General features: G+C 43.4%; 1 protein-coding gene across 1 annotated transcript in view; it reads right to left on the minus strand.

The window, feature by feature from the left end:
- The window catches only part of ANKDD1A (ankyrin repeat and death domain containing 1A), a 51,205-nt gene extending 38,755 nt beyond the window's left edge, over window positions 1–12,450 (minus strand). Inside the window, 1 exon segment of the mRNA XM_032624557.1 lies at window positions 11,132–12,450. The gene's annotated coding sequence lies outside the window, so the exon portion shown is untranslated.
- Between the last annotated feature and the right edge of the window lie 2,001 nt (window positions 12,451–14,451).

A 14,451-nucleotide genomic window follows, 5' to 3' on the forward strand; every position in this document is an offset into this window, starting at 1 on the left:
TCTATATAAATTCTTAAGAATCTCGTGGGTGGGTGCAGAGATCTACTGGTTCTGCAGGCACCAAGAGAAGCCTGAGGATGTCAGCTCCAAGCCCCAGCAAGATATAACAGACTTCACTTTGGATTAGTTCACCCACTCCTGCTTCATTAAAGAGGATTTTGAAAAGAAAACCCCAATCAAGTCCCCTTTCCAGCCCCACTTTGTTCTACAATTGAACAGAAACAGTTTCCTGTTCCAGCCGTGTGGCTAAAAGGGTCTTGGTGCTCTGGCCAGGTGTCAGGCCTGTGCCTCTGAGGTGGGAGAGCCGACTTCAGGAAATTGGTCCACCAGAGACCTCCTAGCTCCACATAATATTAAACAGCAAAAGCTCTCCCAGAGATCTCCATCTCAACACTAAGACCCAGCTCCATTCAACGACCCAAGCTACAGTGCTGGACACCCTACGCCAAACAACTAGAAAGACAAGAACACAACCCCACCCATTACCAGAGAGGCCACCTAAAATCATAATAAGGTCACAGACACCCCAAAACACACCACCAGACATGGTCCTGCCCACCAGAAAGACAAGATCCAGCCTCATCCTCCAGAACACAGGCACCAGTCCCCCCCACCAGGAAGCCTACACAACCCACTGAACCAACCTTAGACACTGGGGGCAGACACCCAAAACAACGGGAACTATGAACTTGCAGCCTGCGAAAAGGAGACCCCAAACACAGTAAGTTAAGCAAAATGAGAAGACAGAGGAACACACAGCAGATGAAGGAGTAAGGTAAAAACTCACCAGACCAAACAAATGAAGAGGAAATAGGCAGTCTACCTGAAAAAGAATTCAGAGTAATGGTAGTAAACATGATCCAAAATCTTAGAAATAGAATGGAGAAAATACAAGAAACGTTTAACAAGGACCTAGAAGAATTAAACAGCAAACAATGATGAACAACACAATACATGAAATTTAAAATTCTAGAAGGAATCAATAGCAGAATAACTGAGGCAGAAGAATGGATAAGTGACCTGGAAGATAAAACAGTGGAAATAACTACTGCAGAGTAGAATAAAGAAAAAAGAATGAAAAGAATTGAGGACTGTCTCAGAGACCTCTGGGACAACAGTAAACACACCAACATTCGAACTATACAGGTCCCAGAAGAAGAAGAGAGAAAGAAAGGGACTGAGAAAATATTTAAAGAGATTATAGTTGAGAATTTCCCCACTATGGGAAAGGAAATAGTCAATCAAATCCAGGAAGCACAGAGAGTCCCATACAGGATAAATCCAAGGAGAAACACACCAAGACACGTATTAATCAAACTATCAAAAATTAAATACAAAGAAAAAATATTAAAAGCAGCAAGGGAGGGCTTCCCTGGTGGCACAGTGGTTGGGGGTCCACCTGCCGATGCAGGAGACGCGGGTTCATGCCCCGGTCCGGGAAGATCCCACATGCTGCAGAGCAGCTAGGCCCGTGAGCTGTGGCTGCTGGGCCTGCATGTCCAGAGCCTGTGCTCCTCAACGGGAGAGGCCACGACAGTGAGAGGCCCGCGTACCACAACAAAAACAACAAAAAAGCAGCAAGGGAAAAACAACAAATAACACACAAGGGAATCCCCATAAGGTTAACAGCTGATCTTTCAGCAGAAACTCTGCAAGCCAGAAGGGAGTGACAGGACATATTTAAAGTGATGAAAGGGAAAAACCTACAACGAAGATTACTCTACCCAGTAAGGGTCTCATTCAGATTCAATGGAGGAATTAAAACCTTTACAGAGAAGCAAAAGCTAGGAGAATTCAGCACCACCAAACCAGCTTTACAACAAATGCTAAAGGAACTTCTCTAGGCAGGAAACACAAGAGAAGGAAAAGACCTACAATAACAAACCCAAAACAGTTAAGAAAATGGTAATAGGAACATACATATCAATAACTACCTTAAATGTAAATGGATTAAATGCTCCAACCAAAAGACACAGACTGGCTGAATGGATACAAAAACAAGACCCGTATACATGCTGTGTACAAGAAACCCACTTCAGACCTAGGGACACACACAGACTGAAAATGAGGGGATGGAAAAAGATATTCCATGCAAATGGAAATCAAAAGAAAGCTGGAGTAGTAATTCTCATATCAGACAAAATAGACTTTAAAATAAAGACTATTACAAGAGACAAAGGAGGACACTACATAATGATCAAGGGATCAATCCAAGAAGAAGATATAACAGTTGTAAATATTTATGCACCCAGCATAGGAGTACCTCAATACATAAGGCAAATACTAACAGCAATAAAAGGGGAAATCGACAGTAACACATTCATAGTAGGGGACTTTAACACCCCACTTTCACCAATGGACAGATCATACAGAATGAAAATAAATAAGGAAACACAAGCTTTAAATGATACTTTAAACAAGATGGACTTACCTGGTATTTATAGGACATTCCATCCAAAAACAACAGAATACACTTTCTTCTCAAGTGCTCATGGAACATTCTCCAGGATAGATCATATCTTGGGTCACAAATCAAGCGTCAGTAAATTTAAAACTGAAATCATATCCAGTATCTTTTCTGACCACAACGCTATGAGATTGGATATCAATTACAGGAAAAAAGCTATAAAAAATACAAACACATTGAGGCTAAACAATACACTATTTAATAACCAAGAGATCACTAAAGAAATCAAAGAGAAAATCAAAAAATACCTAGAAACAAATGACAATGAAAACACGACGACCCAAAACCTATGGGATGCAACAAAAGGAGTTCTAAGAGGGAAGTTTATAGCAATACAATCCTATCTCAAGAAACAAGAAACATCTCAAATAAAAATCCTAACCTTATACCTAAAGCAGTTAGAGAAAGAACAAAAAACCCCGAAAGTTAGCAGATGGAAAGAAATCATTAAGATCAGATCAGAAATAAATGAAAAAGAAATGAAGGAAACAATAGCAAAGATCAATAAAACTAAAAGCTGGTTCTTTGAGAAGATAAAAAAAATTGATAAGCCATCAGCCAGACTCATCAAGAAAAAAAGGGAGAAGACTCAAATCAATAGAATCAGAAATGAAAAAGGATAAGTAACAACTGACACTGCAGAAATATAAAGGATCATGAGAGATTAATACAAGCAACTATATGCCAATAAAATGGACAACATGGAAGAAATGGACACATTCTTAGAAAAACACAACCTTCCGAGACTAACCAGGAAGAACTAGAAAATATAAACAGACCAATCACAAGCACTGAAATTGAGACTGTGATTAAAAATCTTCCAACAAACAAAAGCCCAGGACCAGATGGCTTCACAGGCGAAATCTATGAAACATTTAGAGAAGAGCTAACACCTACCCTTCTCAAACTCTTCCAAAATATAGCAGAGGGAGGAACACTCCCAAACTCATTCTATGAGGCCACCATCACCCTGATACCAAAACCAGACAAAGATGTCACAAAGAAAGAAAACTATAGGCCAATATCACTGATGAACATAGATGCAAAAATCCTCAACAAAATACTAGCAAACAGAATCCAACAGCACATTAAAAGGATCATACACTATGATCAAGTGGGGTTTATCCCAGGGATGCAAGGATTCTTCAGTATATGCAAATCAATCAATGTGATACACCATATTAACAAATTGAAGGAGAAAAACCATATAATCATCTCAATAGATAAAGAAAAAGCTTTCGACATATTCAACACACATTTATGATAAAAACCCTCCAGAAAGTAGGCATAGAGGGAACTTATCTCAACATAATAAACACCATATATGACAAACCCACAGCCAACATTGTTCTCAATGGTGAAAAACTGAAACCATTTCCTCTAAGATCAGGAACAAGACAAGGTTGCCCACTCTCACCACTATTATTCAACATAGCTTTGAAAGTTTTAGCCACAACAATCAGAGAAGAAAAAGAAATAAAAGGAATCCAAATCAGAAAAGAAGAAGTAAAGATGTCACTGTTTGCAGATGACATGATACTATACATAAATCCTAAAGATGCTACCAGAAAACTACTAGAGCTAATCAATGAATTTGGTAAAGTAGCAGGATACAAAATTAATGCACGGAAATCTCTTACATTCCTATACACTAATGATGAAAAATCTGATAGAGAAATTAAGGAAACACTCCCATTTACCATTGCAGCAAAAAGAATAAAATACCTAGGAATAAACCTACCTAAGGAGACAAAAGACCTGTATGCAGAAAACGATAAGACACCGATGAAAGAAATTAAAGATGATACAAACACATGGAGAGATATACCATGTTCTTGGATTGGAAGAATCAACATTGTGAAAATGACTACACTACCCAAAGCAATCTACAAATTGCTAATCCCTAAATTGATAGGGATTCAGTGCAATCCCTATCAAATTACCAATGGTATTTTCTACAGAACTAGAACAAAAAAATCTTAAGATTTGTATGGAGACACAAAAGACCCCAAAAAGCCAAAGCAATCCTGAGAAAGAAAAACAGAGCTGGAGGAATCAGGCTCCCTGACTTCAGACTATACTACAAAGCTACAGTAATCAAGACAGTATGGTACTGGCACAAAAACAGAAAGATACATCAATGGAACAGGATAGAAAGCCCAGAGATAAACCCACGCACATATGGTCACCTTATCTTTGATAAAGGAGGCAGGAATGTACAGTGGAGAAAAGACAGCCTCTTCAATAAGTGGTGCAGGAAACTGGACAGCTACATGTAAAAGAATGAAATTAGAACACTCCCTAACACCATACACAAATATAAACTCAAAATGGATTAAAGACCTAAATGTAAGGCCAGACACTATCAAACTCTTAGAGGAAAACATAGGCAGAACACTCTATGACATAAACCACAGCAAGATCCTTTTTGACCCACCTCCTAGAGTAATGGAGATAAAAACAAAAATAAACAAATGGGACCTAATGAAACTTAAAACTTTTGCACAGCAAAGGAAACCATAAACAAGGCGAAAAGACAACCCTCAGAATGGGAGAAAATACTTGCAAATGAAGCAACTGACAAAGGATTAATCTCCAAAATTTACAAGCAGCTCATGCAGCTCAATATCAAAAAAACAAACAACCCAATCCAAAAATGGGCAGAAAAACTAAATAGACATTTCTCCAAAGAAGATATACAACAGATAGCCAACACACATATGAAAGAGTGCTCAACTTCACTAATCATTAGAGAAATGCAAATCAAAACTACAATGAGGTACCATCTCACAACTATCAGAATGGCCATCATCAAAAATTCTACAAACAATAAATGCTGGAGAGAGTGTGGAGAAAAGGGAACCCTCTTGCACTGCTGGTGGGAATGTAAATTAATACAGCCACTATGGAGAACAGTATGGAGGTTCCTTAAACAACTAAAAATAGAACTACCATATGACCCAGCAATCCCACTACTGGGCATATACCCTGAGAAAACCATAATTCAAAAAGAGTCATGTACCACAGTGTTTATTGCAGCTCTATTTACAACAGCCAGGACATGGAAGTAACCTAAGTGTCCACTGACAGATGAATGGATAAAGAAGATGTGGCACATATATACAATGGAATATTACTCAGCCATAAAAAGAAATGAAATTGAGTTATTTGTAGTGAGGTGGATGGACCTAGAGTCTGTCATACAGAGTGAAGTAAGTCCAAAAGAGAAAAACAAATACTGTACGCTAACACATATATATGGAATCTAAAAAAAAAAAAAAAAAGGTTCTGAAGAACCTAGGGGCAAGACAGGAATAAAGACGCAGACCTACTAGAGAATGGACTTGAGGACCCAGGGAGGGGGAAGGGTAAACTGGGACAAAGTGAGAGAGTAGCATGGACTTATATATACTACCAAATGTAAAATAGATAGCTAATGGGAAGTAGCCGCATAGCACAGGGAGATCAGCTCAGTGTCTTGCGACCACCTAGAGGGGTGGGATAAGGAGGGTGGGAGGGAGACGCAAGAGGGAGAAGACATGGCGATATATGTATATGTATAGCTGATTCACTTTGTTATAAAGCAGAAAGTAACACACCATTGTAAAGCAATTATACTCCAATAAAGATGTTTTATAAAAAAAAAAGCCGGGCTTCCCTGGTGGCGCAGTGGTTGAGAGTCTGCCTGTTAATGCAGGGGACACGGGTTCAAGCCCTGGTCTGGGAGGATCCCACATGCCGCGGAGCAACTAGGCCCGTGAGCCACAAGTACTGAGCCTGCGCGTCTGGAGCCTGTGCTCCGCAAGGAGAGGCCGCGATAGTGAGAGGCCCGCGCACCGCGCACCTCTTCCTGCCACTGGGATCTCCTCCACTGCCCCAACAGCCCTGTGGGGTACCCCCAAGCAGCCAGTCTCCTCCTTCAGAGGCTGTGAAGACTCCCAGCTTAATACTTTTGAATATGTCACGTGAATGTTTGTTTACTGGCTTGTTAGCTACCTCCCCTACTTCCCTTTAAGCACTTTTGTTCACCATTAAATCACTGGGAGGGACAGTGGAGGGCAAGTCTCAACTGTACAGGACTCTCTAAGTTGATGGGAGCCCTGAACGAGAAGGTCTGAAGTTCCAGGTGCCCCAGGCAACACTTGGGAGGAGTCCAGAAATGCCTGGATTTTATTCCTAGCTCTGACCTTGCTGGGTCGGGAGGCTGCTCCAGGTGGTATCCTGTGACCATAAGACTTCTTCCAAGCCCAAAGGACTGTTCAGAAGGGCCCCTGGGGGCACAAGGTCTGGGCTGTGAGGACTCCTGCTGGGGCAAAAGGATCAAGACAAAGCAACTATTTCTTTTCTCCTAATGTTTTGTTTAGAAAAATTTAAACCTACACAAAAGTTGAAAGAATAGTACCACATATTAATATTTTGCCATATTTATCTTATCTAAGAGATATAAGTCTTGTAAATACTACGGAAATTTTTAAATATACTCAGATAGAGAGAATAATATAATGAACCCCACATACCTATCTACCATCCAGTTTCAACAATTAACAATCCATGACGAACTTTCTCCTCCTCCTGAATTATTGTGAAGCATATTCATAAATACCATTTTATCCATAAAGGTGAGTATCTCTGTAAGTAAAGCCTCATTTTAAAACATAATAAAAATACCATTTTCACACCTAAAAACTAACAGTAATTCCTTAATATCATCAACTATTCAGTCGGTGTTCAACTTTCTCCAATTACTACAGTTTATTCGAATCAGAATTCCAACAAGCTCCATACACGGAAATTGGCTGATTTGTCTCTTAGTCTACAAGTTCCACTCCACTCCCTTTCTCTCCCTCCCTCTCCCGCCCTCTCTTTCTCTCTCCTTCCCACCCTCCCTCCCTCCCTCTCACAATTTATTTGTTGATTCACTGTACTGGGTCGTGTAACCTGTAGAGATTCCCACAGTCTGTTTTGCTGATGACTTCCCTAGGATGTCATTTAACACGTTCCTCTGTCGCCTGTGTCTCCTATAAACTGGTAGATTGATCAAAGCTTTGTAAACGGAGTTTTGGAGAGGCTCCTTTCTATCAGAAAATACACAACGTCTTGTCCCTCTTTGTGTGATGTTAGCGGCCGTTGATGATTTCCTAAATCCATTTTTTTAACCACTCTGATATTGTGATTCATAATAAGAAATATACATTTGGTCTTTTTCCCTGTTCCTGGAGCAGAGCTCCTAAAACCCTAGGAATCTCCCACGTGTGGAGAGCGAGAAAGGTGTCTTTTGTTATGCTAGTGAGGTGATTTGGGAAGCCTCTAGGTGACCTAAGATTGGGGTCTGGTTGCCTGGGGAACCAATTGAGATTAGACAGTGGGAACTTTCAGTCCTCTTCCCTCCCCAGCCTCTGAGGAGGGGAGAGGGGCTGGAGTTTGAATCAGTCAACAGTATTCAATTATTTCATCAATCATTCCTATGTAATGAAGCCTCCATAAAAATCCAAAAGGAGGGCGTTCGGAGAGCTTCCAGGTTGGTGAACACGTGGAAATTCCAGGAGAGCAACGACCCAGAGTGGATGGGGAAGCTCCACACCCTCTTCCCATACTTGCCCTGTGCATCTCTTCCCTCTGGCTGTTCCTGGGTTATATCCTTTTATAATACATTGGTAAACATAGGGATGATAACTGCTACTGGGTTGGTCTTATTTCTGGGACCTTTCAGTGGATAGGGCTAGGAAATGTTTGTTCATTTGTTTTTCTTCTGATAAAATGCATCATGAATTCATATTCATGACTATCAACTCAAATTCAAGACAACAGGGTTTTACCTAACATCATCAAAATTACATCTGTGTTTTCCTTCTCCCATGTTGGAAATCCTGCATTCACTTTACCCTATAATCTACTCACAGCAGTCTCGGAATAACAATTTCAACATAATAACCAATAACATGATTCCTGAAAACTGTTTTTAAAGTTTGTCTGGTCATTTGGATATATCCCACTAGGGGCATACAGTTGGCCCTCATATCTGCAAGACCTGCATCCAAGGATTCAATCAACCCCAGATCGAAAATATTTGGAAAAAACTTCCAGAAAATTTCAAAAAAAAAAAACTTGAATTTGCTGCATACTGGCAACTATCTACATAGCATTACACTGTATTAGGTATTACAAGTAATCTAGAGATGATTTAAAGTATGTGGGAGGATGTGGGTAGGCTATATGCAAATACTATTGAAACCGTGCAATTCCTATTGGGACTTGAACCCACGTACCTGGACTCGAACCCTGCCAAAACCCAGATTGGGACTTGACCTACTCCTTGTAGGTCTTTTAATTGAGATCACACATCTGGTTTCAGGACTTAATGAAGCTCAGCTTCTTGATGTCTCCTCGAAGAAAGAATTCCGTGAGAGACAAAGGGATAGATAAGAAGTGGATTTATTTAGAGAGAAACACACTCCATAGACAGCGTGGGCCATCTCAGAAGGCAAGAGGCCCTGAAATATGGCGTGGTTAGTTTTTATGGACTGGGTAATTTCATAGGCTAATGAGTGGGAGGATTATTACAACTATTTTGAGGAAGGGGCAGGGATTTCCAGAAATTGGACCACTGCCCACGTTTTGGCCTTTTATGGTCAGCCTCAGAACTGTCATGGCGCTGGTGGGTATGTTATTTACATGCTAACATATTACAAGGAGCATGTAATGAGGCTCAAGGTCCACTGGAAGTTGAATCTTCTGCCATCTTGGACCTAATCGGTTCTAACAAGTTTTTGTCATGTCCTATGGCTGTGTCATTCTTTTAAAGGTCGTGCCCTGTCCCCTTCCCTCCTGTTTCACTATGCCACTCTATAAGGAACTTGAGCATCTGCAGATTTTGGTATCAGGTGTCCTGGAACCAATCCTTCCAGGATACCGAGGGATAACTGTATAGTCACACTACTGTTTTAAAACCACTTGGAACAGTTCCTCTCTATGTGATTATGCTACTAACTCAACAGGCATAGGCTTATTTGTTTCATTTTGCTGTTTAGATTTTTTTTCCTTCCAGTTTTATTGAGCTGTAATTGTGCTATAATTGACATACAGCACTGTGTAGCTTTAAGGTGTATGGCATAATGATGTGACTTACATACATTATGAAGTGATCACCATAATAAGTTTAGTGAACATCCATCATCTCAAGTAGATACAACATTAAAGAAATAGAAAAAAAATTTTTTTTCCCTGTGATGAGAAGTCTTACGATATATAACATACAGCAGTGACTCTTTAGATTTTTTTTTTTTTTTTTTTGCGGCACGCGGGCCTCTCACTGTTGTGGCTTCTCCCGTTGCGGAGCACAGGCTCTGGATGCGCAGGCTCAGCGGCCATGGCTCACGGGCCCAGCCGCGGATCTTCCCGGACCGGGGCACGAACCTGCGTCCCGTGCATCGGCAGGCGGACTCTCAACCACTGCGCCACCAGGGAAGCCCTTTAGATATTTTTTAACATAAATTTTGTTTTAGAATTATGTAAAATGTTTACAAGTTTCAAAGTCAGGTCTCTGAAGGTTGTCATAGTCAGTTGTCTAAGACCTGCAGCTTCCACCTTATTCTCTCTCTCCTTCACTCCATATCCAGCTTTTATTCCCAGCTGATGACACAGTTGACCAATAGTGGCCTCCTGCCACCACAGATGCTCAGCGGCAGACCCAGTGGCATCCTCTACACAGAGGAAACAGCTTCCCACAGACCTCCTGCAGCTTCACCTCTGGTTGCATTTCACAGCTGGACCAACTTGGTTTCTCAGAGTGGCTAGTGCCTCCTCTGATGCTCTTACTCCCCTTCTGGTCTCTGTCTTCCCCAGCTCTTCCACAATTGTGCAAAGCGAATTACCATCAAAAAGCCTCCATCCCAGACTTCCCTGGTGGTCCAGTGGTTAAGAATCTGCCTACTAATACAGGGGAGATGGGTTCAAGCCCTGGTCCAGGAAGATCCCACATGCCATGGGGCAACTAAGCCCATGCGCCAGAACTACTGAGCCTGCGCTCTGGAGCCCGTGAGCCACAACTACTAAGCCCACTCACCGCAACTACTGAAGCATGCACGCCTAGAGACCGTGCTCCACAACAAGAGAAGCCACCGCAATGAGAAGCCCACGCTCTGCAACGAAGAGTAGCCCCTGCTCACCGCAACTAGAGGAAGCCTGTGCACAGCAATGAAGATCCAGCACAGCCCAAATAAATAAATTAAATTTTTTTAAAAAGCCTCCATACCACAACCTCAAAGTGATTCTGTTCCCCAACTGAATCCTGACTGATAAAACCTTTATTGTTGTTGTTGCTTACCCTTATATTGTTTAATTCAATCATATGTACATAATTTTTTCTCCCTTTCCTACAGTAGCATACTATACACACTTTTCTCACATTGTCTTTTCTTAGTAACAGCTTTATGGAGATATAAGCTACATATTGTACAATTCACTCATTTAAGTGTACAATGCAATGGTTTTCATGTGTAATCATCACCAGTAAATTTTAGAACATTTTCATCACCCAAAAGAAACCTCATACCCACATACCCTACAGTTTTCCTTCCCCTCCCCAGTATTCCCATCCTCCCATAGCCCCAGGCAACCACTAATCTACTTTCTGTCTCTACAGATTTGCCTATTCTGGACACCTACCTTGCTTTATTTACAGAACAGCTCACCTCAGCCATCTCTCTGCAGTCGTACAAGCTTTCTTATGCCTTTTGCAGCCTCAGAGTCCTCCAGCATGTGGCTTATTCAACCAGTTCCTGCTGATGGATGTTTGCCCTGTTTCCAGTCTTTTGCTATTACAATAGCGTTATGGTGACTAGCCTCTTGCAAGCATCATTTGGTAATTTTTTAACCAGTGCATCTAAAGGATCTATTCTTAGAAGTGGATTTCTGGGTCAAAGGGTCAATACACACTACACACGCAATTTTGCTAGCTATTGCCAGATGCCCTACGTAGGATCTAGACTATTTTGCACTCCCGTCAGCAATGTATGAAAGTGTTTCCTCACAGCCTTCCCAACAGAACTTGTCCAACTTGGATTTTTGCCAATCTGATAGGTAAGAAATGCTAACGCGGTGTAATTTTAATTTGCATTTCTATCATTATGAGCAGTCTTTTTCTATGTTTAAGAAACATTTTCTTTTTTTCAGCGAACAATCTGTTCTTACCTCTAGCTCATTTTTATGATTGTTGGCCTTTTTTTCTTCAAATTTTTATTAATTTACTTTTGGCTGTGTTGGGTCTTCGTTGCTGCGCAGTCTTGCTCCCCTGCATGTGGGATCTTCCCGGACCAAGGATTGAATCCGTGTCCCCTGCATTGGCAGGCGGATTCTTAACCACTGCGCCACCAGGGAAGTCCCAGCCTTTTTCTTAACAGAATTTTAGAGCAACTTTTATTTCTTGTCTTATTAATAATGTTTGTTTATTACTAAAGAAAATTTAAAATGCAAAGAAGGAAAAAAACACCCACAATTCATCTACCCAAAGATGCCACTGTCAGTCACTTGCTATATATGTTAGCCCCTTTCTGACAACAAGTGCACACGCAGGCACACAAGCACACACAGTGGTAAAATATTGGCTGATCTTGTGCCAGCCCTTGAGAGCCAGAGGCTGCACTGGTTTCCTCTCTGCTTAGAGCATTACCCCTGTGAGGGGAGAGAGGCCCAGAGTGTGTGCAGGAGGGAGAAGAAGGGAGTGGCAGAAGGTCCTGACAAGTGGGGACAGGAGTGGCCAGTGGGCAGCCCCTGGAGAGGAGCCTGTACTGAGTGGGCAGTTTGATTGTGGGTGGGAAGGAGCATTCCCCCTCTCCTAGAATTGCTCCCCCCAAATCAGGAGGATGGGTGGAAGAGCAGGAGCACAGGGACAGAACCGAGCTCCAGTCCAGTTCTGAGCTGCCGGACCATGTGACCCTGGACAAGTCTCTCCCTGGCTCTTCATAAGGAAATAGGCATGGATGGTCTTTTTTTTTTTTTTTTTTTTTTTTTTTGCGGTACGCGGGCCTCTCATTGTTGTGGCCTCTCCTGTTGCGGAGCGCAGGCTCCGGACGTACAGGCTCAGCGGCCATGGCTCACGGTTCCCAGCCGCTCCGCGGGATGTGGGATCTTCCCGGACCGGCGCACGAACCCGCGTCCCCTGCATCGGCAGGCGGACTCTCAACCACTGCGCCACCAGGGAAGCCCATGGATGGTCTTTTAGGTCCCTGCCCACTGAGGCATTATATCAATAAGGCATGAATAATTCATTATAAGCCAGCATTGATTAACGACACAAAAGGAGGCAAAGCTGGATATTCTTCAGGCCTCTGAGCACACCCCTAAACTCACACACCTTGGACCACCACCCACACCCCCAGCACTTGTGTACCCATGTCTACCTGAGTCCAGTCCCAGCTCTGCCTCTCTGGACGTCTGACTCTGGGAAAATCACTAAATCTCAGTTTCTTCCCTCAATTTCTTCATCTGTGGATGATACCTTTTTATAGGGCCATTTCAAAATGCCTAGAGCAGTCCCTTGCACACAGTGAGTGTCCCATTATGGTGGTGATTACTATCTTGCTCTCCACCTGCCACCTGGATCATCCCACTGAGTTACCTTACAACCCAAGGGCTAGTAAATCTAAGCTCCATTTTACAGAGGAGACAGGTGAAGTTCAGAAAGGTTAATGACTCGCCCAGAGACACACTGCAAGCAACTGAAGAGTTCAGAGTGGGCTTCTCCAAAGGCGAACTCAGTGGTCCCCAAGGCGCCGCAGCCAGTGCTGGTCCCGGGCAGGGCCGCGGGAGCGGCTACAGGTGAAGCCCGAGGACGTCTTTCGGGCCAGCTTCCGCTGGGCACCCCAACTCTAGGGGGCAGCTCTGTCGTCAGGAAGGAAAGCGACTTGGGGGGAAACCTCAGAAAACAGCGCAAGCAAGTCCCCCTGTACGGAGGAAACAGACGAGAGAGTTACCTCGCGCGTGACGGCCCGGCTTCCAGAAGCGGCGCCTCCTCCAGGAACTCCGCCGGAAGTGGGCGGAGCCGGTTTGGCTCGACTGCAGTTCCTGTTTTGGACACACTGGGGAGCCAGAGCCGGCAAAGAGCCGCAGTCAGGAAATACCGTAATGCCCTCCAGTGTGCGCGTACGTAATCTGTTCCCATCACCAGAGAGGCTGATGGACACAGGCTGTAGTCTGACCTGAGGTTGGCCATGTCCTCCAGTGAAGGAGGAGGCTCTCCCTGCTGGGTCCTCCACTCCGGGCTTCCTGCTGCTCTGCTTTATGAGGCTTTCCCCAGAATTCCCAGTGAAGGTCCTTGAACGCCAGGCTAAGTACTTGGGTGAGGCCGGGGTGAGGGAGAAAGAGTTGCGGCAGAGATGTTAGTAATGTGGGGTTAACTGCCGGTTTAATTCCCACTCCCCTTATTTCCCACTTCACAAGGACCTGTCAGAGAGCCTCAGGCCTTTCTTAACCCGAGGGAAAAGACAGAATGACTTTATTCACACAGAACTTTGGGGAATTACTGTGGGTTCCTGTCAGGGTGATGTGCATTTAGAAAAATGTAGAATGTGGCAAATGCTTAACCCAAAAGAACTTCTGAAGGCCTAATTTCTGAAGGAGATGTTTGCCTGGAGAAGGGATGGGATAGGATGACCTAGCATTCCTGGGTTGGGAAATGAGGCAGCTTCGTGTGGTCTGGGCCTCAGAGCAGTGGCAGGGGCGAGCCTGCTGTGAAAGCCCAGTCCACCTGGACAGTGGGGTCTGGGTCCAAGGCCTCTGGAAGGAGGATACCCAGCCCTGGGCAGAGTCCATAGGCAAGTGCCCACAGCCCAGGGCTCTGTCAGCCCAGCCAGCATGGCACAGGATGTGGGGCAGGAGGCTGGGGGTAGAGGTGATGGGGGAAGCACAGCAAAGAGAAAGGGAAAGGCATTTAAGAGCTGGGAGGATGGAGCTGGGCAAGACCTTCATTCTCCAGGACTCAGTTTCCT

This window comes from Phocoena sinus, chromosome 2 (assembly GCF_008692025.1).
Source record: "Phocoena sinus isolate mPhoSin1 chromosome 2, mPhoSin1.pri, whole genome shotgun sequence".
Classification (NCBI taxonomy): domain Eukaryota; kingdom Metazoa; phylum Chordata; class Mammalia; order Artiodactyla; family Phocoenidae; genus Phocoena; species Phocoena sinus.